Source organism: Diospyros lotus, chromosome 15 (assembly GCF_014633365.1).
Source record: "Diospyros lotus cultivar Yz01 chromosome 15, ASM1463336v1, whole genome shotgun sequence".
Lineage (NCBI taxonomy): Eukaryota > Viridiplantae > Streptophyta > Magnoliopsida > Ericales > Ebenaceae > Diospyros > Diospyros lotus.
Genome location: NC_068352.1, coordinates 17,490,133 through 17,498,212, shown reverse-complemented (window position 1 = coordinate 17,498,212; position 8,080 = coordinate 17,490,133).

Below are 8,080 nucleotides of genomic sequence, written 5' to 3'. Positions count from 1 at the left end.
ACTATAATTTATTTATTCATAATATAAAATTCGAACCATCGATGTTCCTCATGATATCATCAAAATAATACATAACATCTGGATATCACAAAACATGGTCAAAGACCTACTAAATTTCCAAAACATAAATGACGGCTACATCTCGATAACCCCATTTTCTTTAGCGTTGCTGCTTTCACTTAGAACGTTTGAATATTTCAAGGACATAGTCCAAATTAGATGTTGAATCATCTAAGTGAGAATTCAAAAATATTTTCATGAATATATATAGACCATGAATAAAACCGACATATCTCATCCTAAGAGAATTCCACATGACACTTAACCCTAATTGGGAAAAATGCAATCTCTCCGAAAGCAACATAACCTCATCGACACATTGATATAACACAATCTTGCTTAAGATGGACAACCTCAACACATGAACCCGGGGATCACCCCTATATTATGTTAGGCATTACGCTCCCACTCAAAAGCATTACGGATCTCAACACAACCCTGCCCATAAGATGATCAGTATTATCCCCAGAATCAATGTCCACCTAGGCAATAATACTATTTCTCAAAGGAACTTGGGGTGGTGTCCATTCTTAGCCTCGCCACTTGAGCCAACAACCGGGGTGGTGTCCACTCTCAACCCCACCACTTGAGTACTACAAGGTAAGGTTCATCTCAGCCCCGTCCCAAGTGGGTCACATAACATTAATCCTTAGCACGCATTCAAAGTGTTATCACTCAAGTGCTACACACAGGTTGACAACCCACATTCCACATGGAGCACACATAAACATGTTAATGCCATAACACAAATCATGCACCATATAAACTCAACATTTGCATGCACATAATTTAAAATACAAAATTCAATGCACTTGTAAATAACCACTTTGGATGAACCATCCGTATGTAAACAACCTATCATAGGTCAACTCATTTGTATAAACAAATCATATATAGGGTCGAACCACCTAAAATAAACCAAATTTTTAAGTAAGAACACTCACAAGTCAAAGCCATTTGTATAAACAAGTCAAGTTTTAATGGTAAACTACTCACAATAAATCAAGTTTTTAAATCAGAACACTCACCTTGAATACAATTTAGAATGTCTCAAAATTCGCTCAATCTTAACTCTGGTGTCAAGCTTTTAAATGCTAAATTCTAAACCCCCACACGCTCCTTGGATTTCAAATAAATTTCTAAAATTTTTCAAAAACTTTTTATTATTTGTTTCTCCCTTTTTTTTTCCTTCATTTTATTTCTTTTCTCTCATCCTCCTCCTTCTTCTTTCTCTTCTCTCCCTGCCTTCTGCCCCTACGCCTAAGCCTATTTATACTTGTCTAAGCTTGGACTCCAAGTATGTATATTATTATATATTATATAATACTTCCTATGCTCCCACTGATTTCACTCATAGACTTTGCCAATCCTTGATTTGGTGCTTGGCCTCCAAGTACATATACGCATATAAATATATATGTATATATATATATATTAAAGTTGCTCTCAAATCTTCAATTTGCCTTAACCTGAACTCCATGCATATATATGTATATTATATATTATAGCTACCACTTGACCGAAAAGTACCTTGGCCACTACTCTTTTATATATATATATTATACTTATTGTAGAATTCTTGCCTATCACACACACTCACACACACATATATATAATTTATATAATATATTATGCATAATGTATAATTTATTAAAATCATTATACATAAATTCTTTAATTAAATTCTTAACCCCACTTTAGGCATTGCATAATTACAATTATATCTTCAAATATTAATTTTATTTAGATTAAAATATCGAAATTTTAAAATTAATAACTCAAAGTTACTCGGTAAGGATGATTTCGTCTTTGTGCCATCACGAGACCTTTGTTTCATCCCAATACCATTTCAGGGTTAATCATTACACAAAATCGGAGCCCCCTCAGGGTTCTGTTGACTTTTTAAAAGTCCCCTATGACGATTTAGTTTTTCAGCCTGAATCACAGTTGTACCGAAAATAGTCTCGATTCTGATTTCTTTTAATATCATAAATCCTATCTCATAACACTTATCAGTACCATATCATTTTTCTTAGACATCAAGGCTCTAGGACACTCCTTGATGTCGATTCGACAACTTATTTTTACTATCAAACCAATTTTCGATATTTTAAACTCATCTAAATTACGTGACAACCTTATGCCGAAACGGGGTATCACAGATATGGTCATTGATGTTGCTATAAGTCACTTGAAAACACTCATTTCTTTTTTTGAAACCTATAAAGAAACTGAATTTGAATATGATATGATTATTGCTAAAGAAATTGTTGCTCAAATAGAAATTGAACTCTACTTTTCAAATAAAGCATATTATTCATAAAAAACTTATTTGATGGAACTGTCAATGATGAGATTACACATTCAGCTGAAAAATCTTTTAGAGTTGATTATTTCTTATATGTACTTGATCAAGCTCTCTTTCTTAACTTAAATTTAGGTTTGAACAACTTCAAGAATATGTAAATATTTTTTGATTTTTATTTGATTTGAAAAATTATATTCTACAGATGATGATTGTGTGAATAGATTGTGTGATAAGTTAGAAAAAATTTTGAGGTACAAGACAAATTCAAATATTGATAGATAAAAGTTATTCTCTGAATTAAAAATTGTGAGAAGTTTGTCAAAAGAGACTGAGAGGACAATTGAAGTGTTAGACTACATGAATACGATGAATTGTTGTTTTCTGAATGTGTGGATCACATATAGAATATTTTTGACCATATCAATTATAGTTATCTTTACAAAACAAAGTTTCTCAAAGTTGAAGTTAATAAAATATTACTTTCAGTCAACAATGTCACAAGAAAAGTTGAATAGATTGACAATGGTGTCTATTGAAAAACATATGTTGGAACAAATTGATTGTAATAATTTAATTGTTGATTTTTCATCTAAAAATGCTAAAAGAGTAAATTTAAAATGAAATATTATGAATTTTAAAATATTATTGTGGTAACTTTAAATATTTTTATATAGTAAAAAAAATTATTTGTTATATGTAATTTTATCTTTAAATGTAAAGGGTTCCATATAAAATTTCATTTAGAGCCCCTAAAATCTTATGGTCACCCTTGTTCACCATTACTTAACTAAAATATAACCCATAAAACATTACAAATATCTTGAGCATACTATATACTACTCAACAACTTTTAATCATAGAGATGCACAATAACTTTATGACCCATTCATCAGTCAAGTAATTTACATTTACTTATCTTAAATAAAACACAGAAAAATGTTACTCAATTAATTAAGTTTATTATATAATCACCAAGATGTACTAGCTTAAGAATACACATATATTACTAATGCATAATTTGAGTAATATTTGAAGGATATAAACTTTAAAATTCTATTATTCAAATACATTGAATCTAAACACGAGTAACACTAGGAAAAATTGCTTAAAGAACGTTCATCATAAAATAAATTATTTCAAGAACTAGATGTTTCAAGATAGTATCACTTAATTGCATCTACATTCTTATTTGAGTGATTAATCCATCACTCGACTATTAATTTGAGAAAATGGACTTTCAGCAGCTTAACCAAATGCTACATCAAATCAATAATCCTATAAATACTTAAATTTAAAGTAATAAATATTCATCTGGAAAAGTTCTTCAAAATATCCTTATTAAATTTCAGAGTTTAAGAACTTTAGAAAATTAAGCTCTTTAAAATAAAACTTAGGATCACTGCCTAAGTATACACATATTCAAGAGCATAGATGCTAGATACTTATCTATCAAATAAAACACATTGTTCATAGATTCTAGAATATGCTTCCACCTATTTGAGTACTTAGACCATGTCCAACATAGACCTGCCATCCTCATCAAGTCAAAATTTAAAGAACATTTCTCAACTTTTTTGCTTGAACACTGCTCCCTATCTGTCAAGTCACTCCTCAAATTTTTGTGGAGCTTCAAATGGCTCTCTACAGTTGAGGAGCCATATTTTGCTCCCTACATTTTCCCAACGGCTTTATTTTGCTTCTGAAACTTAAACAAATACCTTCAATGGCTCAATCTGAGATTTGAAAAAAGCAGTAGTAGCGGAGAAAACCAACAACAGCAGCGATGGTGAGGAACAGAGGCGACGACGGGAGAAGAAGGAGCAGTAGTGAAATGCAGAGAAGAAAGAGCCGGCAACAACACAGGCAGAGAAGAAGCAGCAGGGGCGGTGCACAGAGAAGAAGTTACAGGTGGCGGCTGTGTTCGGAGAAGAAGGATCGTAGAGGCAACACGCAAATCTGCCTACCAGCGACGGCGCAGAGCTCCTCCAGCAGCAACGATGACAGCATAGAGCTCCTCCAGCAGTGCTCCCTCTTCCAGCAAAGCTTTTGGGTTTGCACTCCTCCTTTCTGGGTTTGCACCAATCTTCAACACAGTTTTTTATTAATTAGGCCATCAGAGCTTTTTATACCTCTCTGGTTTTACTTAACTCAAACTTTTACATCAATAGTAAATTATTTATATTTTATCATTTATATGGTTATTGATTTTTATATCCACTATTTTTATTAATTACATCTTAACTCCTCCACTGTTTTTTATATCCACTGTTTGCGCCATCCACTATTTTTGTTATATCCACTAATTTTATTATTTATATGTTAAATCAATACTAAGATTTGGTTTGATTATTAATTATTTCTTATCTTGCTTGATTTTAAGTTAAGATGTGTTTGGTTGATTAGAAGATTTCTTAGATTTTGTGTGTGCATATATTTTATTATTTTGTGTATTTAATTATTGATTATGTATACATGTGTCGCATTATTTTAATGTAATGTTTTGAAACTAATCTTAAAAATGGATGTCAAAGTTACTCAATTAAATAATTTAATTAAGTATTTAAAATAGTAGTTACAAAGAGAGTATTTATTGTTGTGATTTTTTACACAGTTTGACCAATTAGTTTTTGTTTGCCATGGAGAGAGATAATGAACCATACTACACAAATTTGTTGAACAACAACCTACATATTTATGACGAGTATACGAATGTCACTGTCATTCTATCCCAACCTGATACATCCGAACTCAACACTCAAAGAAAGCCACGAACAAGAAATTTCTCAACATAAGAGGATTTAATGCTTATGTCAGCATGGCTAAATATTAGTATGGATGCTACACACGATAATGATCAAACAAAACAAATGTATTGGGAAATGATTCATGTTTATTTCAATCAATATAAAGAGTTTGAATCTGATCGAAATCCCAATTCATTGATGCATTGTTGGTCTACACTTCAACTTGTTGTGAGCAAATTCTCTGGATACTATAACCAAATAGATGACAAAAATCAAAGTGGAATAACATAACAAAATAAGGTAACCTCTATTGTTATTTGATACTTGATAATTATTAATATCATGTTGCTAGTCATTGATTTATTGACATTATTATTTAACTGTCTAGATTTTTGAAACAGTAGAAATGTACAAGAGCCTACAAAAATCTTCTTTCACATTTTTACATTGCTGGCATGAGTTGCGACATGCACCCAAATTCACCTCAGGTTTTTTCTTTAAGTAATGTATGGAGTTGGGATTAAATGAACTTCATGAACATTAATTTAGTAATGTAATGAGATGTTGTGTTTAGTATTGATGGTTATTTCTCATGAGTGTTATTTCGAAACTAACTATTTTTTTCTAATACAATAGAAATGAAGTGCATTAATTTATTTGGAAAAGTACATTAATTTATTTCAAGTTGAATGTTTACCATACAATTCTCACAAATGCTCCACAAGATCATTTTGGAGTTGTACATGAGTCTGTTTGTCTCAAATTTGATGGTGAACTTGTATGAATTCCATAACTTCACTTGTGCGATTGTGAGACAAATCAATTGTTGGAGTGGCAACAATTGCATCATAGTTGAAATCCATATCTTCATGAGTTATATCACGTTCATCTTCAACTATCATATTGTGCAATATGATATAAGACTCCATTATATATTTGAGTGTTTCAACATCCCACATACGTCTCGGTCCACTTACTATTGCAAATCATGATTGTAGGACTCCAAATCCACATCTTCATGAGTTGCAGCAAAAAAATTCTTCTTGTTCCCTTGAGAAGATGGAATGATTTTAACAAAAGTACGCCATGAGGGATATATATTATCGCCAAGATAATATCTCATAGTATATTCATGTCCATTGATAGTATACGAAACTTCAAGACTGCGACCTTCTGCCGATTCAAAGAATACATGGGATCTATCTAGCACATTAAGATCGTTTAATGATCCCAATAATCGAAAAAAGGCATGCCATATCCACATATCATAAGAAGCTACTGCTTCCAAAATAATCGTTGGTTCATGGCCATGACTTGTATACATTCCATGCCATACAGTTGGACAATTTTTCCACTTCCAATGCATACAATCAATGCTACCCAACATACCTGGAAACCCACGTTGCTTAGCCACGCTCATCAACCTTGCAATATCACTAATATTTGGTCGCCTCAAATATTGCTCTCTAAATATTTCAACTACTGCTTTTGTGAACCTCTTCAAACTCTCTATTGTTGTACTTTTGTCAATCCTAACATATTCATCCACAACATTTGCAGGTGATCCATATGCGAGCATCCTTAATACAGTTGTCATTTTTTGGAGTAATGATAATCTAGGAACTCCAACGGCATCAAATCTTTGAACAAAATATTGATCATGTGTTTCAATTGCTGCTTGAATTCGTAGAAATAATGATCGATGCATACGAAACCTTTTGCAAAATAATTGTGATGGATATGTTGGTGAATCTACAAAATAATCATGATAAAGCCTCTCATAACCTTCAGCTCTGTTGTGATTGATAACATGGTGGTTCAACACGGATCCACCGTGATGTGAAAAAGAGTCGTGATCCATATGTTGAGCATACTGTTCAACTAAAGCTGTAGCAATAGCCTTATCCTCTTCAACTTCTTCATGGATCATTCAAAAGAACATATGAATGTTGTTAGACATGATGGTTGAAACGAGATTATTAAAGATTGGTAATGACAGTTGGTGTTGTAGATTTGTGGATTGTAAATTTTTTAACACAATGGATCATCTATTTATAATGCATAGGAATATGACATTTGTTGGAATATTTCAACGGAATATAGCTATTGGAATATGACTATTGTTAGAATATTTCATTGGAATCTAGACGTTGGAATATGACTGTTGTTGGAATCTTTCAATAGAATATGACCGTTGTTGTAATATTCTATTGGAATATAGCCATTGGAATATAACTATCGTTTAAAATATTAATTTTTTTAATTAGGGAAATATTTTAAATAATTTTGTTAAATAATCATTTTTAAAAAATATTAGTAAATATATTTAAAAATATATTAACTATTATAAAAATTTAATACCATCATATTTATTATTAAATTATCAAATAACTAATAAATTTTATAGTAATAAAAATTATAAGTGAGGTAAAATAAATAGAATTAAAATTTATTAATAAATAAGTGAGATAGGGAATGGGATAATGAGTGGGATAGAGAGTATGGTTGGAGCACACACAATTTTTTAGATAAAATCAGAATAGGGAGTAAATTATTTATAATATAATAGGAAGTGAGATAAGAAGTATGGTTGGAGATGGTCTTAAGATATTTTTCAATCTTAAACTTATTCTAAGCACTATAAGATCCATATAACACTCATGCAATATAGATACTTATCCCATTAAACTTAGAGCAAGCTATAAATATAACAAGCATATAAATAAGAAACAAAACAGGCTTGATCACTAATAAACATATTACTGTTTTTAACATAACCTTATTAAGAAGGATAAGACAATATAAATTCTATGAATCAAAACTCAAATACCCTTATTTGAGTATATGATCTTTGATTCAAAAGACTTAATGTGGACTTGATATTTAACACATAATCATCAAATAACATATCACTACAGGAAAAAAGGGGTATTGCCGGCGAAGTTTTCCCAGCAGTTTAAAGAATTGT